This window comes from Podarcis filfolensis (assembly GCF_964270895.1).
Source record: "Podarcis filfolensis genome assembly, chromosome: 1".
Lineage (NCBI taxonomy): Eukaryota > Metazoa > Chordata > Lepidosauria > Squamata > Lacertidae > Podarcis > Podarcis filfolensis.
The window spans coordinates 117,676,857-117,694,847 of record NC_139604.1 but is presented as its reverse complement, the minus strand read 5'-3'; the positions used below and the strand labels follow the sequence as shown (position 1 = coordinate 117,694,847).

Here is a 17,991-nt window from a genome sequence, read left to right as displayed (position 1 = left end):
GTGCGTGCTCCCGAGGGGCGTGGGGCGCGGAGGGTGCCCTCCCAGGCGCGGGGTAGCTGCTCGGGTGCATGGAGTGGCATGTGCACCCTGCAGCTGGGGGCAGAGAGAGCTGCTGATGGTGGACATTTGGCATGCCGCCCACCTGCAACTCCCAAGCCTCCCCTGAGCTGTCAAAACGGCTCGGGGTAGGCTTGGGAGACGCGGGCAGGCGGTGTGCCAAATGTCACCCTCCCCCCAGCGAAGACACCTGGGGCAGACTGCCCCCACCGCACCCCTTCCTCCACCCCTGACAACAGCCTGCATTCTTAAACACTTGCATGCATGTACTGGGGAGCCCTGATTAACCTGCAACTCCCGAACATGCGCCCAAGTCTATCTGAGGTTTCACAACTCCTTACCCTATTGCTGCGGAAAATCTTCATGCAAACCCAGACAGGAAAAGGTGGACCTGCTTTGAGTTCTGAAAGCATCTTGCAAATACATCTTTTCATCTCCCTGCGACTTGGAAACGCAATCCTATTTGTTTGTTTGTTTTTGCACTGTTATTATCTGATTTGTTCGATGCCTTGGGTTCCTTTGGGAAATTAGGCGGAGTAGGAATGCTTAAGATAAATAAAGTCCTATAAACCGACATTCGTTCGACAGAACACTCTCGGCACAGAGGCCCTGCTGATAGCATGGCTCCATGTGCTGGACGGACAGATCTGCACCTTGGCAGCATTGCACATGGGTTGCACTGGCAGAATATTCAGATTGGGACTGGCTGCTCACCAGTATGCAACTGGTATGTTGAATACTGAATAGGGGGTGGAATATGGGGGCACAAAAACACCTTCTCATGGCAATTGGAAGCACCAGCAGAACCCCAAGGGTGAAAGCAGCATGGATTATAATCTTTCTTCAGAACCCTGTTTGTTTGTTCTTATCCTTGTACTTAGTCAATTAGGTAATATTTTTGCAGCTCGCCTTTCTCCCAAGGTGGGATTCAAGGCGCCTTACAGCATTTAAAAATATCAATTATAAAATACAGAATTATAAAAGCAAACTAGTTAAAACCTTTTTTTTTTAAAAAAAGCATCACAATAGGTCTAAAACAAGCAATTAAAATATAGTTTGCCCTGACAACAGCCCAGTGATAAGCATAATCTACACCAGGCTTCCTCAGCCTCGGCCCTCCAGATATTTTTGGCCTACAACTCCCATGATCCCTAGCTAACCAGGGATGATGGGAATTGTAGTGCCAAAACATCTGGAGGGCTGAGTTTGAGGAAGCCTGATCTACAGCATAGTTTCCATCAGGTTGTTTGAACGGAACGGTCTTAGCTGGCTGGTGGAAAAAATAACAGAGGGAACCAATATTGCCTCTCTTTGGTGGAATTTCACAATATGGGCAGAGTCACAGAAAAAAAAAGTTATCTCTCATGTCTCTGGTCAAAAGAGAGATTGCTCTTGGGCCTGAATTTTAAAGGTGACACGAAAGCCCTATGTAAATCCTCCCCCCCCCCCGTTATGTATTTCTTGGCTATTTGTACAATGAAATTGCTGATCTAAAAAAGTAAACAATGCTCACACTTCTAGGATAGACTGGCTTGCTGCAAGGAACTAGTGTTGTGCCAAAACCTGCCCTACAAATTCTGAACGGCTTCCTTCCCATGCACAAGAGCCTTGGGTTTCCCCATGTCATTTACAGAATGCTTTAGAATTCCTTTACAATTTCAAAGGGTAGGGGCCTTGCCAAGAGCTGTGTGTTTATGTGTGTGTGTGTGTGTGTGTGTGTGTGTGTGTGTAGTTCCTCCCCAGGTGCCCGTACTTCCCAATCTGAAAAAAGCATCCTGGTAGCAGTTGCCTCATGACCTCTTCCCCTGGGCTTCAACTGAAGTTATGGAAGTCAAGGATGTGAGCTGCCAAATGCCTGAGATTGGCTCACTGATTGTGTTCCTTCTTTTACCTTAAAAATCTCTCCCCACCGATTTCCTTAAAAGTAAGGAGGCTTCATCTTTAAAAGAGCAACAACAGCAACGAGCCACGGTCTAGAGCATGCTAGACAGCCTCCTGAGTTTCCCACACTTATAGGAAAGCCTAGGTGAAAGCACTCAGGAGATGGGAGCACCCAGGAAGGCTGCAGAAGGAAGGCCACTAGAGAGGTAATTTATAGAATGAAAGAAAGGATGCCTACAAAACTCATTGGCCACCTCAAAAGTAAAGTAAACAGAATAAGATCCTAGCATCCCACCCATGAGCTTTTCACCGAAATCTTCCCTCCTCCTTTGATAGTTTTTGAATGCACTTTCTTTTCTCATTAATTGATGGAGAATGGTATTGGGTGGGAGGGGGAATGCAGAAGAATTTTTCATCACAGCACTCCTGAGGGCTAATTACTTAGAAGTGTACAGTTTTCCATCTTTGTTTTCTTGGAAGACGTCCCTATCATCCCTACTGTTACATCCTGAGGAATAAGATACCACAGAAGGAAATAACAGCATTGACCAGAAGACAGAACATTTCTCCTACATTCTGATCCTACCCCCCCAAAAAAAGAAAGGTTTCTACTAGACTTTAAATAAATAAAATAAACAACAAAACTACCTTAAATATTTCCTGGACATTTGTGATCCATTCTATTTGCTCAGACTTTTTCACTATGCTTCCTTTCTGTATAAGTGCAGAGAACTCATTTAGTGTCAGAAAAGTTTATAAGATATCACTTTCGATCAAGGATGAGGAACCTGTTGCTGTCATGGACTGGTTGAGAGCAAAGGAATGGTGAGAAGAACCAGCTAGGGAACCACCAAGGGTAGAAGACTCTGAGTCTGGGGAGTGGGGTTGAGACAACAAGGAGTGGTCACAGGGAAAAGAGTGAGAATACTGGAAAGAGGAGGTGTTGGAAGCTGAAGGGGCAACAGGGCTCAGTGAGTTGTGTGAGCCTGTGGCAGAAGCTGAAGCAGGTATGCAGGAAGAGGGAGGTCACAAGGCAGAAATGAGACAGGCTAGTGAAGAGTCACATGTATCTCCTCCCCTTGCTATGACAAGCTGTCCTTCCTCTGACTCCCAGAAGCAAGAGAGGTATGAAACAGGAGGAGCAAAGACTGGCTGAATGCAGGCATAGTCTCTGATTGCTTGCAATAAGCCCTGGAGAGAAGAGACATAGACAGCTGTGGGGAGATGGGAACTTTGAGTCTCGGCAACTGTTTTCATCTAACTTTTGAATATATATCAATATAAATAACATGACCTTCTAAATGCCTGCATGGGAATCCGTTGCCAGACACCGAGGTGCAGAAGCTGCCGGAAAAGCTGACAACTCCATGTACAGCTCCGAGCCTGTCAATCTCGGCCCATCCGTCAATCAGGAGATGCATATGAATAAAGCTTTAATCTACTAACAAATTCAATCTTTCGGGCTCCTTATTTCTTTATCTGAAGGCTATGTGCTGTCTTTCTTCAATGTCACAATGTACACATCACCCCTTATTAGAAGAAAAGGGTAACAAACAACACAGTGCAGTTCTGTACCTCCCAAACTCATGCAAACAGCATCCTCCTCCTGGGATATGGTACAATTGGCGAGGGTTGCATTCAGATTTATTCCAGTTCCCTGACGTATCCTTACTGATGCTTTGGTTTGTTTTACATGATTTTCCACACAACAGCAAAATCTCTTCTGGAAAATCTAAGGTAGATGCCTTAGTCCACCTCATGGACAGGCTGGCCCTGATGGAAGCAACCATTTCCGCCAGTTATGTTCCATAATGCAAGATCTGGGGGATTGGGGAAAAACAAAATGGCGGCCACCAAAAGACAGCAACCCAAATCAACTTGACTGCTAGTAGCAGGAAGCAGAAGTAAAAGTAAGAAGGCAACGTTCTAAAATGATTTTTTTAAAAACAAACACAAAAAACCCCCTAATCTAACCATAAATGAATGTGATGTTAACCCATAGATTTGATGGATGCAAAACATAGGGAATAATGAATTGAAAAACAATATTTGTCCAGAGGCAATACGCCAGATATGCTCATCCCTTGAGAGTGCATCCTTAGGTCTCTAAAATGGAACTTTCCACATAGATGAGGGGAAAATCAGGCTTGAGAGCTAGCATGATGTAGTGGTTAAGAGCGGTGGACTTGTGACTTCCGGGTTGGCGCCATCGCCGAATGGCGGACTCCCTCCGAGCTCCGGAGGGAGTCTGCTCGGCAGGGGCTGGGTTCTACCGCACCGGCGATGCGGGGACCCTTAGAAACCACGGCCACGGAGGCCGTGGACATGGAGACTCGGCTTGCACCGTTAGCGCCCTCCCGACTCGTGAAGGAGCCTTTTTAAAGGCTACGGATCGGGTGCCGGGGAGAAGCGTGGTGCCTTGAGTTTTCTGCTTCCCCTGCTGAGCGAAGCCGCATGCCATCCGGCGGAGAGCGCTGACTTCTTCCATTGAAAATTCGGACTTTTCAACAACAACCCGTGAGTAAATTTGGAAATCGGGTTCAAAAGGAGGAAAAAAAAATTTTTTTTTTTTCGAATTGGATACGAGCGGGGGGGATCCAAAAAGGAAGTCAGTCCCCTCCCTATTGTAAACTTTCCAAAACAAGGACGGGGAAACCAAGACCCAAAAAGGCTTGCATTGCTGATAAAAATCCAAAATTTCACGATGGGGAACTACAAGAACTGTGCTGGAGGAGGAACTGGAGAAGGGAAACGCAACCCCCCCCCCTGGGAACCGGGGCGACTGAAGAGAGAGCCTGGTGAAAGGAGTCGGAGATTTTGACAGCTGTCAAAATAGCTGTCAAAGTCGAAAAGCGGAGTGGATTTTATTATGAGAACTTGGCTGGTTAAATTTGATACAATTTGCTACAACTTGTTAAAATTTGGATACAAAATGGCGAATATGGATAACAAATTGACTTTTGGATTAGAGGAAACAAAGTTACAACAATCCCCCTTGAGGAGCTTCGGGACATTACAAGGATCGGGAAAGTGGAAAAACACCAATGGAACTTTACAGGACTGGTTATCTTCTGGGAAAGCTGCAAAACGGAAATAACATTTCGTCTTCAGGGTGTTTTCTTTTTTGTTTTTTTTAAAGGAGACAATAGATTTTTCTATTGAAGAAAGGAAGGGACTGAACGTAAGGTTTTGCCCCTGAATAACAACCATCCCTGCAGACTTACCAAACTTTCGAACTACAACGTTTTAGCAGCGGAACAAAGGGAAATCAGACTACAACCTGGAAAGAACAATGGAGGGAGTTCTATTACAGTTTTATTAAAGACTGAAGTTAAAGTTTTGAAAAATAATGATAATAATAATAATTTTGATTTTCAAAAAAATTTATTTTTAATTTTAAAAAGAAAAAGCCAGCAAGGAGTTGGGGAAAAGTTGTGATTTATGGCCTTAAGAATTCCAGGCAGACACCAGGGGTTGATGGTCAGGGGGAAATTAAACCGGGGACAGGGGGGGGAGAACTAAAACTCCAAAGGCTTGTCAACTTGGTTATTTTTTGCTGAATTGGTCTATTATTCATTATATTTTTTTTTTTTTTTATTTTCTACCTTTTCTGTTTCTATTATCTGGGGTGCTTCTTTTATTAAAAAATGGAAATTGTGGAATGACATGGGGTGGGTCTTGGGGAAAGAACACTGGGTTTTTTTCTTTTTTTTACAAATTAAGTTTCAATTTGGATGGGGAACTTGTTTGACCAACAATATGAAAGGGGAATATGGTAGGGGTGGGGGAAGGGGGGAGTCCCGTAAAGTGATATTTTTTGTATTTTTGAAAAATTTTAATAAATATTATTTAAAAAAAAAAAAAAAAAAAGAGCGGTGGACTTGTAATCTGGTGAACCGGGTTCACGTCCCCGCTCCTCCACATGCAGCTGCTGGGTGACCTTGGGCTAGTCACACTTCTCTGAAGTCTCTCAGCCTCACTCACCTCACAGAGTGTTTGTTGTGGGGGAGGAAGGGAAAGGAGATTGTTAGCCGCTTTGAGACTCCTTAAGGGGAGTGGAAGGCGGGATATCAAGTCCAAACTTCTTAAAAATAAAAAATAAATAAATTGTCAGGCTTGGAGAAAGCTTCCTGTCTACAGAGGTATGAAAAACATCTTGGGGCAAGGGGAGGTGTCTAAGGTGGCAGGTGTGTGAACAAAAGAAGGCCTGAGCATGCCCAGTGAGGGCTGGGCATAGAACATTGACTGACCATTGACATGGGAATTGGAAAACCAGTGCTGGAGTCAATGGAATGGAGTAGCCTGAAAGCAGGCATGACTGGCTGGCTAGAATCCTGAAGAGGACCACTCCACAGTGCAGGTTTTTTGTAATGCTGAGAATAATAATAATAAAATTTTATTTATATCGCGCCCTGCCCGGCCAAAGCCGGGCTCAGAGTGGCTAACAACAAGTAAAAATAGCACAGTATACATCAAATCACACAGTCAATTAATTAAAATACATTCTAAAATCAATTCAGAATTAAATTAATGGTAACCATTGGGCTAAAGTTCTATGGGGGTTACAAAAGGAGAGAGGGAGTCAGACTGCCTTGGCCAAAGGCCTGGTGGAGCAGCTTCATCTTGCAGGCCCTGCGGAAAGATGTCAAGTCCCACAGGGCCCTAGTCTCTTGTGACAGAGCGTTCCACCAGATCATGGCCACAGCCGAAAAAGCCCTGGCTCTGGTTGAGGCCAGCCTGACCTCCCTATGGCCTGGGATCTCCAAGATGTTTTTATTTGAAGACGGTAAGGTCCTCCGTGTGACATACCAGGAGAGGCGGTCCCGTAGGTACGAGGGTCCTAGGCTGTATAGGGCTTTAAAGGTTAAAACCAGCACCTTAAACCTGATCCTGTACTTCACCGGGAGCCAGTGCAGCTGGTATAGCTCCGGGTGAATGTGATCCTGCGGTGAGGACCTCAAAAGGAGTCTCGCCGCAACATTCTGCACCCGCTGGAGTTTCTGGGTCAGTCTCAAGGGCAGCCCCATGTAAGTTTATGCTTATTGGGTGTCGGAGCCAAGCAACAGACTGATGGCTTTCTCCATCACACTCTACTTGTGATCTTCCCAGAGAAATCTATGTGGTCACAGCTATGGAAAAAATAATAATAATGGTAGAAAGGCACAGGAAGCCGCCTTAAACTGGATGAGACCACCAGTCTACTTAGCTCAGTGTTGCAAAGCATATGCTCTACTGCTGAGTGACTTCTTTATCTGATCCAGAAAGACAATTAGAAAGTTCCTATGTTGTTTCCATTTTTGCTTTGCAACATGGCTTTAAAAACTTTAATAGTTTGATTCATGCCACTCTTCTTAAATTCTGCTCCCCTTCCACAGCCTCTGGGGAAAAGAACAAGTAAAAAACAAACAAAAAAACCCTCAAATCAACAAAATATCAGGTTACACACTGCTTGGTATATACCATGTAGAATCTAACCACTTACCCATAGCATTGACACGTTACAATAGTTGACAGTTTTTCACCACTGAATGGTTATAATAATAAACTATTCCACAGGCCTATAATTTTGAATCACAAAATTTACCACAAACATAAAGTGCATATGCTACGGAGAAACCATTATGCTCTCCTGGAGATAATAATGATTATCTTGAAACTGAATACAACGTATTAATACAAGGGTTGAAATAAAAAAAGGTTTGACCCATGCATTACACACTGTAAAGGAGGCATTGTATTCATGAGCAATCAGGGCAGCAGTTTACCCTTGGTTTGCTGCTTCAACTGCCACTGATCAGGGCTATGTTGTGGCAGGATTGGCACCTGACCAAGCAATGCCTTGCCTCTCCGAGGATGCATGAGAAGCTGCCTTCTACCAGGTCAGAGGGTTTGTCAGTCTAACCTAATATTCTGTGCTGTGATTGGCAGCAGCTTTCCAGGGTTCCGGGCAGAAGGGCTTTCATTCCACTTTCTACACAGTATTTTGCAAGTGGAGAAGCCAAAGGCTAGGGTTGCCAGAGTCCCCTGGGATGACCTGAAGTCTCCAGGTTTGCCTGCCCCCCACCCATGTGGCAAGAAGAGAGCTTGACTGTGCAGGTGGTCAAGAGCACCTTACTTTACTTATTTATTATTGCTGCTGTGCAGCTTGCTGGAGCCTCAGAGCTGCAGGACAGGGCCGCCAATTATTGCACAGAATTTCTGGGGTTGCTGGAATGCTCTGGGTGACTGGCGCATGCTTAAAGTGCCTGGCTTGGCGACATCACCCATCCCTTGTGACATCGCCAGAGGCCACCCCTAGATCTCAAGTTTGAGCTCTGAAATCTTAGCATTTGGGATGCTTCTGACTGGGCATGGGAACTGAACATGGGGCCTTCTGTATGGGAAATCCACCATTAAACCAAGGTCTCCCTGCACAGGGCTGGGAGGCTTCAGATTTGAGAAGGTCCTGGGAGGCCCAGTCCTTTAGAAGTGAGCCCTTATATCCCCAGATACTGACAAATGCATGAAGCCAACTCTATAGTCACCCTTTAAATTTCTCACACTGCACTAGAGCAGGGGTCGGCAACCTAGAAGAAGAAGAGGAAGAGTTTGGATTTGATATCCCGCTTTATCACTACCAGGAGTCTCAAAGCAGCTAACATTCTCCTTTCCCTTCCTCCCCCACAACAAGCACTCTATGAGGTGAGTGAGGCTGAGAGACTTCAGAGAAGTGTGACCAGCCCAAGGTCACCCAGCAGCTGCATGTGGAGGAGCGGAGATGTGAACCCGGTTCACCAGATTACGAGTCAACCGCTCTTAACCACTACACCACACTGGCTCATGGGCCACAAGCGGCCCATGGGGGTCGTTTAACCGGCCCGTGGACCCCCGCCGCCCACTCAGTCAGCTCCCGTGCACTGCGCTAAACTGGTGTGGAGTGGAGTGGGGACCACCTTCTGTGATGCTGGGCGGCTTCCCATTGGCTGCAGGGAGCTCCGTGCCATGTTTGTGTGTGTGTGTGTGTGCTCTGGCCCACCGCGGTGTCTGCAGGACCGTGAACCACCCCAAGCCGTGAAAACTTTGCTGGCCCCTGCACTAGAGTGACGCTACATCGCTGGCTATCTGTGAGATTAGCAGGACTGCTAGATCCAACTTCCTGGAGTGGCTCAGAGGGCCATGATTTACACCACCTTGCCAAACAAGAAAGAACTCATATTCATTTAGCCCTCATGGTCCCAGGGCTGATTCTGAAAAAATGTAGGCAGGGGGCTTATCCACACTTCTCATTCCTCCACTCTTTCCTGGTAGAGGTCTGCATTTTAACACTCATTGTCCAAGGGTTCCAACCCCACAAGCTTTCCCCACAAAAACCCGCTCTTTAAAACTGTATCGAAGCAAATGTCAATTCACGCTTTCTGTGGATTGGCATTGGTTCCAACTGAGCTTTAAAAAGTGGATTCTTGTGGGGAAAGCTCTGGGAGGGAGGGTGGGTGGGTGGAAGCTCTCAGAAGACCAGGCTTGGAAACTGCAGGGGAAAGGCCAGTGTAGATAAGCCTGGTGTCTTTTGTAGGCCCCCAAAGTGACAAAACAGCAAAGACCAGATAGTGCTAAGGACCCTGCAAACTGAATATTTCGTGTCTGCATTTTGTCACTTCCATTGGGCAAGGCTTCAATTCGTGCCTTGCCAAAAAGACTCCAAGAGAGACATCTCCAGCTCCTTAAGCTGCTCTTTCTTTCTAGTCACTAGAAAACTTCCCATCATTAGGATTGGCGGCATCTTGTTTCTTCCGCAGAAATCAATGGGAGCTATTAGCTACTGTGGGTGAAAGTCAATAGGCTGCAAATGAGAAGGCAGTTGATGTGGGAGCAGAAGCAGCTCCTTCCCTTCCACCCTGGTGTTCGCAGCAGCAGCGTCTCAGCCAGGAATAAGGACCTGGGAGAAATTTGGTTCAGCTTGCATCTCCTGTGCAAACTTCCCCAAACAAGGCACGAACCGAAACACCGCTCTCCTTCCAAACGTGCCCTTCTCTGAATTTTGTGATTCAGCAACTCCTGACGAAAAATGTGTGTGCAAATGTGCATCTTAGGAGAAAGTCTGTATAAAAATGCACGTACAGGAATTCAATACAGTGGAACCTCGGGTTGCGGACATAATCCGTGACGGAGGCACGTCTGCAACCCGCAGAGTTCGCATCCTGAATCACCGCGTCTGTGCCAGCGCTGGCACGATTTGGTGCTTCTGTGCATGTGCAAAGCGCGATTTAGTGCTTCTGCGCATGCACGAAACCCAGAAGTAACCTGTTCCAGTACTTCTGGGTTTCCCGCAGTCCGCAACCCAAAAACACGTAACCTGAAATGTCCATAACATGAGGTATGACTGTATTTCAAGAGCTGACGCAAAATTGAATGTAATAGTAACTATTGCAAATAAATGCACATTAGTTAGGAACATACATTGAAATGCTGGTGACTAGTTATGGAGACTATTTTTAAAGGAAATTGCCAAACTGATGCAGAAATGTGGCAAACTGAACTTAAAATTGGGGCAGAGGATCATAAACCAATAGAAACCAAAATGGACAGATTCACCCATCTACAGCACAGATAGGGTGGAAGGTTTGACACCCATCTTAACTGCACCCCATATTATTAGTATTATTTATGTCACCTTTCCTCCTGCAGGAACTCATGGCAGGCCCTCCACTTTCTCCAAAGCACAGGAGGACATGGATGTGAAATCAGGATATTTGTACTGCTGTTCTTTAAAAGTTAAATAGTAGGTGTATGCAGTGCTTTTCTTTAAGGGGGGGGAGTGGCAGTAATCCAGACCCTTGAGTAACCCCAGGGGGGGTAAAGCACTGTGTGTGTGTGTGTGTGTGTGTGTGTGTGTGTGTGTTTACGTGCATGTATATTCTCTAGGATCACAGCACTGGGGGTAAGGGAAGTGTGAACCTTTCCCCTGACACAAACACATACACACATGTATTGAGGTCTCAGTCTGATTTGGATGGCATAATCAGTTTGGTTCTTAGTGGGAACCACTGGCTGGGTCAACATTTTGAGAGGTTCGAAATTAAAAAGGCTAGGAGGGCAGCGAAATGCCAGAGGCTGGGGTCGGAAGTGCCTGCTGCAACTTACTTGTATTTATTTAGTATTTTCGCTTATCGCCCACCCTTTGCTAGATGATCCAGGGAGATCACAATTCAAATTAGGATCACAAAATAAAACCACAAAAACTACCAATATCGGAATGACAAAACAGCAACAGGACACAGCAGGAGGAGAGAAGGTACCCACACATCCAAAGGCCTGGGCAAAGAGGTGCCTCTTGTCCAATCCTCGAAACGGATACAGCAGAGCTCCTTGGAAGTGAGGTCATTCCTCCACCTGGGGACCACCACAGACAAGTCCCTCTCCTACGCTGCTACCCCTCAAATCACAGAGGGTGGTGGCCAGGCAGGTTCTTCCCTACTGTTCCCTAAAGAACAACCATGTGTTTTCACTCTCTGGGGCACGACAGTGGATGTGAACCATGAGTACGTACCACAGGTTTCTGTGTACATGAGTAGCCAAATGGTTGTCATTCTGATTGATGTGCTGTAGAGAGCGGGAGGCAGGATCGAGGAAGTGGCGCCGATTCTCACATAAGGGAGAAACGCTAAAAGAATCAGGACACTTCTGAGGGCTGTGTAAAGTAAGGCTGCACATGACATTTACGATATTGAGACTGACATCCCTGGCCAAGCTTCCTAACAGCTTCCCCAGTCGAACCACCAGGGCGTTAGCAGTTCCAGAGTAAAAAACGAGCATCACTCCTGGGGAACATCAGCCGAGACTGCTACCAGGAGGACCACCAATATTATTACTAGCTGCAATAAAAAAAGCACTTCTTAAAATGTTTTTTTCCTCCACCTAATTGTCAAAACTGAATAATATTATCAGCTTTTTCATCCTTTGAGTATTTCTCTAATAAGAAAGCAGAGAGATGCACAGCAAATAAAAGCAGAAGATTTGAGGATGCAAAGCAATCATGCAAAATGACTTTCATATCAGTTCGATAAGCAGCTGAAATTTAATAACTACATCTCTCCTATGGTGCCAGATGAAAGTTTAATACTTTATGCTTTGCTTCCTTCCCCCCCCCTCCCTTGCCTGATGCTCATTCAGAACCATAACTTTTCCTTTTATAGTCTATGGTGTATGTTTTTTTTGAGGGGGGGCAGTTGACAGGGTGGAGGGAGGTTAGGTGTTGTGGATTAATCAAGGCTCTGGAGACACAAGTCAAATTCTAGTCTAGTCTAGAGAATAATGTTTTCCCCTCCTTACTCATGGCCCAGCAAAAGAACATTGTCAGTCATAAAGAAAATGATGGGATGTATCCAATGTATATATTAAATATGGATTAATCCAAACAACAACGCTCAGGGAATACCTTCATTAGGACTAACAAACATGTTACAAAGGAGTATCTACCTCAGGCTAGATCATGAGTGGAGAATCTTTTGCTAACCAAATGTTCACAGAATCATAGCATTGTGGGATTTCGAGTCATCTAGCCCAACTCCCTTGCAATGCAGGGATCTCAACTAAAGCGTCCATGACAGATGGCCATTGAACCTCTGCTAAAAACCTCCAAGAACTGAGAGTCCACTACCTCCTGAGGAAGACCATTCCACTGTCAAACAAATCTTACCACCAGAAAGTTATTATTGTGTTTAGCTGACATTTCTTGTAACTTGAATCCATTGGTACGGGTCCAACTGTCCAGAGCAGGAGAAAACAAGCTTGCTCCATCTTCCGTGTGAAAGCCCTTGAGATATTGGAAGATAGTTGCCATATCTCCTCTCAGTTCTCCTCGTTCCCAGGCTAAACATGTCCAACTCTCTCAACTGTTCCTCACAAGGCTTGGTTTCCAGACCACAGATCATCTTGGTCATTCATGCAGATGAACTACAACTCCCATCAGCCCTAGCATACATAGCCAATGGGCAGAGCAGATGGGAGTTCTATAGCTCAGCACCATTTGGAGGGCCCGATGTTCCCCACTCCTGGGCTAGGAAGATATTTTCTACGTTGCTGCTATCTTAAAGGCACAGTGCTAGCAGAGGACTAAAAAAATTTATACAAGTTGCAAGATTGTCAACATTATAGTTTTGAAAGCTATATATATGTACATTTTATAGGTGCACAACGCTACACCCCGAATGGTGTTTATCACACTTTCCCCGAAATCTCAAACATCTACAATTTTTGAAACCTCTAAAATTGTTTTGCTCTGTTTTTTAAGGATACTGATATGCCTTTTTATGGATGCTTTACCTCAGTTCTACACATTACGCGGCTGGAGAAGTGAGAAATTTGAAATATGGCTGCGGTTCAAGGGTTGACTTCAGCCAACTGCTGCCGCCAGACCAAGGCCAGATCACAACCAGCCTGTCTGCCCACCTAGTGAAAAATAGAGATTATTGTATGGAGCACTGCTCAGCCAGCCAGTGGAGGAGTAGCAATAGTCACTCCTAGCCAGGATCCTTGTCTTTGTCTCCATATAAAATGACTTCGGAAAGTGAATGCTTCTTACGTGCATAATTGCATGATTATGTTTCTCACTTGCTTAATTCACGCCTATGTGTGGCTGGAGGTGAACTTTGCAGCTTGGCTAACTTGCTTGAGCCATCTGATTTGCATATAGGTGATTTCTGGATTTCTGGTTGCTGCTGTACAGTTGGGAGTCTGGCATGGCTTGACCTTTGGTGTACTGATACCATGCGTTAGTGTTATTCCTTGGTGGGTGGGGACTTTTTCTTTTGTCACCACCTGTGGGTGTGTATAGTAAGGCATCAGATACTAGGGCGGGTTTCATCAAAAACCCTTTGATTCTTCCTCAGAATTCCTCTGACATCTCACACAAGGAGGAATCTCCGAATTCACCTTTGTATTTCTCCGAGTCAGAGGTGATACTTACAGATATGTGATTTTGGCTGAGCCCAGCTAGTCAAGTCAAAAGGATGGTTTCTTTCCATCCAATCAGAAAAGAGAAGGCAACCTCTATATTTTGGAGGCGACTGATTTGTTTCCAAGAAAGGAGGCCTCTGAAGGTACTGGCCTCTTTAACAGTGCCCCCTGCTGACACTATCTGTGTAGCCTGTCTTCCCACTAAGGAACTAATGTGATTTGTGGATACAATATTGAGTGGGGGGTGGGAGGGATAAAAATGGGGTTTATATTCAAGAATGTACTTGTGAATGTTATGGGGAAAGGCTGTGGGCTAGAGATATAGCTTTAATCCCTCCCAGCCACCCAGTATTTTGCAAACACAATTAGTTCTGAAAAATAAAAAATGAAGATGCAAAGGTGTCGTTTGAAGAGACAATACTAACCTAGAGAGGGATGAACCAGTTAAGCAAATGAGAGACACCTTTACAAGTCATAAACAAGAGAAGTTTAAGTCCAGCTGATTACATAGGGTGATGGTGGATTTTTTGGAGATGTCTTCACATCCCTCACCTCTTCTGGGAACTTGAGGACCATTTTCTTTATTTTACTGAATGCTGTTTTGATTTGGGGAACGTGTGCTGACTGCTCCAGTCCTTTTGGCCTGAAGATAATAATCCATCAGCCTTTTTAAGCTGGTAAAGCCAACAGAAACTGGTGTCACTATTCATAAAATAATTGAGTTTACACAAAAAGGTGATTTTGGTAATAGCCTGAATCGCGCTCTCTCTCTCTCTCTCCCTCTCTCTCTCTCTCTCGCACACACACACACACACTTTTTTTTTACAAGTATGTGCATTTTATTTAAAATTACTGACTCAAAAGGCAAGGTAGAGGGAGAAAAAAAATCACCTCCAACAACTTCCTGTAATTGCGAATTATTGTGAGGGAAACAGAAGGGAAAGATTTTGAAATTATGAGCCATTATGCGAGTGAGAGAGTGAGAGAGAGAGAGAGAGAAGGGGGGGGGGGAGAGAGAGAGGCAATGGGGAAAAAAGACATCTCGGCTTCATGAAACACAGCTGACAAGCTCGACTAAATTACCCCCGGACCATTACAAAAATCACTTAATTGCCAACCATTTTGTTAGGTCAATTGACTCTAATTGAAAAAATAACAAAAAGCTTATTATGCTGCAAATGCGGCCGCGGAAAATGAGTCTTCTGTTACGAGGAAACAATAATTCTAAATTTCAGCTGCTGCTAACGCTACAAAGTTCAATGTTTTCTTCCGATAGAAATCTACTGTGTGGCAGAAAGCAGAATATGCTTCTGTTGATTGATAGTTCTTTTAATTCCACGTTCCCCGGTGCCTCTCATACGAAGCCTCCTTTCCTACTCTACATATACTATTTTGTTTTCTCACATAGTTTATTCACATTTCCCTCCCTTCATAAGCCGAGATGCAGGCTAGGTTTTTTTTTCCTAGGGGTTGCTGATGGCTGGTGAGCGTGCATCGCCACCTCAGACTACCCTCCTCCACCATCGCTTTTCACAAATTGCTTCCAGTTTTCTGGAAATCAAATTCCACCACTGGTCATCCCCTCTCACACCTATTCCCAAAACACTGTGGGAAATAACTGTTGACACCTAGATGTTTACTTTCTTTAATCCTGCACCTTTAACTTCCAGGCAGTGGAGTCCTGCAAAACACATCAGGCATAATAAAATATCGGGGCTGGGGGATTTCAGAGAGGGCTATAATTAAAATTCCTGTCCGTGAATATAGGTGAAGAATTATTTCACAAGGGTATCTTTTCTTTTCCAGGATGGTTTACAGGAGTTTGTACCGTTCCACCAAGATAACCCACCCGGAGCGCTCTTTATTGTCCGATTTACAGAACTGAACGGTGGAGATTTACAATGGGCCCGAGTTGAGAATTACTTAGAGAAGTAATTATTTTTCGTCCATAGAACCAGAAGGCAGCCAGGGATGGCTGTAGCCTTTTGTTCTGCCGCCTTGCTATGAAGAGATAGGGCAAAATGGCACGAAGTGCTAAGTAGCGCCAGCTTGTGAATAGAGAGTTGTGTAAAGCTTGAATTTTGCATACGCTGTTTGCCTCTTGAATGGTCCTCTGGCCATTCTTCTGTTTCCTCTTTCCTTTATGGCGACAGAAGTTTGCGAAGGCCTTCCATGCGAAATGCGTCTTCTAACCAGTAGCAATGCCTCATCCCCGCGTGCCAACAATGGTGAAGGCTGTATGAAGGACAAGCAACATGCAGCACTATGCACAGTGCAAACTTGATGTGCCAATGAGATCTGCTGTGGGTATGTTGTGTTTGCACATTGCACGCCCATTTTATGCTCACTGTATGGTTTGCATTGTCCGTCATGTGATCCTTGCATCACTTGCCCTGAAAAAAATACTAAATTCACCGGACTTCTGCATTCATTCTTTTGGGATATTCCCAGCTGTGTATAATCAATGGAACGTTCTTTTGGCATGCGCCATCACGGTTTGCAAATACCATAACGTGTTGCAGGATTTATGAGTAATTGCATTGTTTGAAAAGTGCATCATTTTGATGTCTACAGGTGTTTGGGAGAAAAAGCAGGGAGGGAGGGTACAAAGTGCCATGAAGCAAATCTTGGAGATTTTCAAAAAATGATTTCAGAGACTAAAAGTTGTTTGTGTAACATTACACAATCCAGATAGACCTGAAAAGGGAATGTACGATAAATACAGTGAAATCAAGATTTGAGAAGAAAAACATCTGAAAAAATAAGTGCTTTTGTGTGGTGGGGCATTTAAAACGGAACGTCTTAAAATCCTGCAAGATAGAGGGGCTTTGCAAAACAGTAACTATGTTTTCACCCTTGAAAAGAACAGGCTAGTTTCAGCTCAAAATAAGGAGCGAACGTCGAGAGTGGGAAGAGTATTGTGAGGGGTGGGGGGTTTGAGCTGGAGAGAACTAAACAAAACACTATCTTCCCAAACCCGCTTCTTTTCTCTCTTTTTTGTCAAAATGTTTTTTTTAAAAGATAATTAATTTCTTCAACAGCCCCAAAAGACAGAATATTAAGTTGATAGCATCTTGAAAGGAAAAGCAAAATCCAATACTATCAGTGGAAAGAAAAAAGAGGCTTCACATACCGGAATAGAACCAATTTCTTTCAAATGAAGGAGGAAAACCCTACAGAGAGGAATAAAAGTGAGGAATGGTGAATTCTGTAACACTTGCCAGACCAATGAGCTTCATCAATTAATCACAGCAAAATAATCACCACCTACATTAAAGAATAATACATGAAAAGGACAGGGCATAGCTTTAACTTATTCAGAAAGGGCTGACTCCCTAATCCCTCTGAGTCTTGACATGTTAACTGGGTAGCGACTAATTAGATGTCAAAAATTCATAAGCACTCTTTAATATTGCATATATCTGCAGCAGACATTTCAATATGAGAGCTGTATACACAGAGAAGTCACTATAGCATTAAAACGCAGCAGGGTGGGAGGAATAAAAGGAAAACAATAAAAACAATGGCCCCTAAAAACCCCAGAGAATGCCTCCTTTGGAAGCGTGTGCTTTCTTATTCAGAAAAGGTATCACCTTAATAAGAATTATAGGCAAAAGGGAGGGGGGGAGTCCATGCTGTGTGGACGAAAAGAGGGAGAAGAGACTGACTTATCAAAGGAGCTGCCAGGTAAATAGGAATTTACTATGCATGCACAATGAATATTACACAGTGCCTTGACACGGGGCGATAATGAAAGACATGCTATTGTGGTATCCATCGGGGGAGTTCCCCCCCCCTTCATTCTTCCTTTCCTCTTCTCTCTTGAGCAAAGAAGCAGTGATATTCCTTGGCAGCTGCCTCCTGTTTCAAGCCATTTCACATAATACAGGGAGACCTGAAGTTTAGTGCATTAAGTAGCCAAGTTAGTTTTCTCTCAGTTTGGCAATCTGTACGTTGCTTCTGTATATACCGTAAGCTCTCTCTCTCTCTCAAATAGAGGGTGCTATATTTTATATGAAAAAACAAATAAAGCCAAGAAAGAAAGAAAGAAAGAAAGAAAGAAAGAAAGAAAGAAAGAAAGAAAGAAAGATCTGTCAGGGCTAAAATGACAGGTGCATGACT

General features: G+C 44.4%; 1 long non-coding RNA gene across 1 annotated transcript in view; it reads left to right on the top strand.

The window, feature by feature from the left end:
- LOC310766533 overlaps positions 1–2,585 on the top strand; it is a 6,990-nt gene extending 4,405 nt beyond the window's left edge. The window contains exon 2 of the long non-coding RNA XR_014550217.1: positions 1–2,585. This exon is cut by the window's left edge and continues 1,278 nt beyond it. This is a non-coding gene — a long non-coding RNA (uncharacterized lncRNA).
- The last annotated feature ends 15,406 nt before the right edge of the window (positions 2,586–17,991 follow it).